Raw genomic sequence first — 2,442 nt, 5'->3', positions numbered from 1 at the left:
TTGCTTGGTGTTGAGATTTTGGGAGATTGCTTGAAAATGTTTGAAAAATTGCATATTTGAGGTAGTCTTCTCCCAATGCTTATTTGCAATATTGGTATCTCTTTTGAAAGAATGAGCTTAATGTTTGTCGGTATCAATTCTGGAAACCCTCACGAGACTTCACTCGTCCACTGGGGGTAACCTAAGGGTTTAAAAGGCTTGTTGCGTATGCTAAATGTAATCGTGCTCCTTATGAAAGTGGCATTGTCCATTTATTGCTTTCTAATTCATAGTTGTATAGTTGTTCATTTCATTCCTTTACTTTCTAGTTCATTGCTAGGAACTAGCAATATTTAAGTTTGGGGGTGTGATGAACGCTGAAAAGTGCGCATTTAAACCCCTTAAACTTAGGTATTCTAGGACCTTTATCTATCTTATTTTCCTGCTATAGATTGATTTTGTATTATTTCCATTTTTAGGTACATATCCCCAAAATAAGCTAACTTAGCTAAATAAGAGCATAATTGAAGCAATCTTGAGATGAATCAAAGAAAGGAGCAAAGTGGAAGCAAAAGGAAACGAGTGGTGAAAATTCAGTAAGTTCGATCGATCTCAGGAAATATTCGATTGATCAAAAGTTCATCGATCTTAGCATTTCAAGATGGATCCAAGCTCTTTTGTCCTTATCCAAAGATCCTACAATTCGATCGATCCAACTTTCTTCCGATCGATCGAAAAGATTCCATCTTATCCAGTTGTACCACCCTACTTACCACACTTGTCTCTTTCCCAAAAATATCTTCAAAATATCTCAGATTTATTTTTATCCAAAAAGGTGCCGCCACAGATGATCGATCCAGCTTAAATTCAATAGATCTCAGCCATGTTCGATCAATCTCACCACAAGTTCGATCGATCGATCGAACTTCCTCAAGCCCGAGAAAATCCAATCTCTAGCTCATTAAAAGTTGTCTCATATCCAATCATTGGAAGGAATATTGGTGTACGAGTCCAGTGTACGAGCCCAGCTCATTGGGGATGACATTTAACCTACCTATATAAGGAATATGAGCCATTCTTGAGATATACTAGATAGATACACAAGAGACACAATTTCCATATTCTTAGATAGGAAGAAAAGAAAAGTGGAGGCTAGAGACACAAGCTTGGAGTTCTTCCATTAACCAAGAAGAGGAGCAATCTCTACCATGGAGTTAGCCCTTGAGGGTTAGAGGATACCATCCATGAGTGGCTAGACATCCTCTTGGGGCTAGAGTTAGCCCTAAGTATGCTTTCTATATCTTGATTTATGTATTTTTGAGGGGATTTATATTATGATATATGTTTTGACACTTATATATATATAGATCTTGTTTATTCAATGATTTATGTTGTTTAGTGCTTTCAATTGATCATTTCATTCTATCCATATGTCTATGTATGCTAGTATAGATGTTCATGTGTTTGTCTCTAGATTTTGTGTTATTGATACATGTCTATGTGTATTAATGCTATAGATTTAGAGATTGTCAAGACATAGTGCTTAATGGAATGCTCTTATGGTTTATTTGATGGTTCATACTCATTTCTTGATGGATTGTGCCTTTCCCTTAATTTAATTAGTTTAATTCCATGTTATTAGCTTAGTTGTAGTGTAGTTATAGTTTAATGTTAAATGGGAGGACAATCTATGCTTGTTGTTTGATGTTCCATACTTATGAAAGCAACTAGCATATGTCTCTAACCTTGTGATGTGTTTGGATTGTGAGCTTAAAGAAAGAATTAATGGCTTAGTTTGATATATTGTGCTATACATCATGTTGCTTAGACAATATATACTTAATTAATCATCCATACTTATTGAAACAACTACATACACACTCTAATGTTGCAATACATGTTTCCCCCCCATTAATCATTCATTAAGGGTGTAGAAAAGTTATGCGTAGTGGTGATCTCTAAACCCCAAGATCTCTCTCTCTTATTTTCTCGCTTTTGCATTTAATTATTTACTTTAGTTTAAATTGCATCTTAGTATAATTCAATCACCAACCAATCTTTTGATCACTTGACCTACTAACCTAATCTTGATTTCACAACCTAATACGACCCACCAATCCCTTGGGACAATCCCTACTTGCCCTACCTATATTTTTAGTGAAAAGTAGTAGTGGCATATTATAAATGTAAAACTTGACCATAGTCCAACACCACTCTCTTTTACACAAACTTTGGATTGGGCAGCGACGAACCACCAGTTTCCTCGCTAAAAATCCTAGTGCAATCTCTCTAAACTTAACTTGCTTTACTTTTCAGTATTTATATTTATGATTGTGGATGTTTAATTGATCATACAATTTAAGTAATCATAAATTAAGCAAGTTGACCTAATAATCAGATCTAGGTCATTAATAGATTGAGTTAATTACAATTAAAATCAACTAATAGCTTCCACACTCCGCA

This window comes from Cornus florida, unplaced genomic scaffold, assembly GCF_030987335.1.
Source record: "Cornus florida cultivar Cherokee Brave unplaced genomic scaffold, ASM3098733v1 CherokeeBrave_3.0.0_Hap2_Chr01, whole genome shotgun sequence".
Taxonomy (NCBI): domain Eukaryota; kingdom Viridiplantae; phylum Streptophyta; class Magnoliopsida; order Cornales; family Cornaceae; genus Cornus; species Cornus florida.
This window is presented reverse-complemented; position numbering follows the sequence as displayed.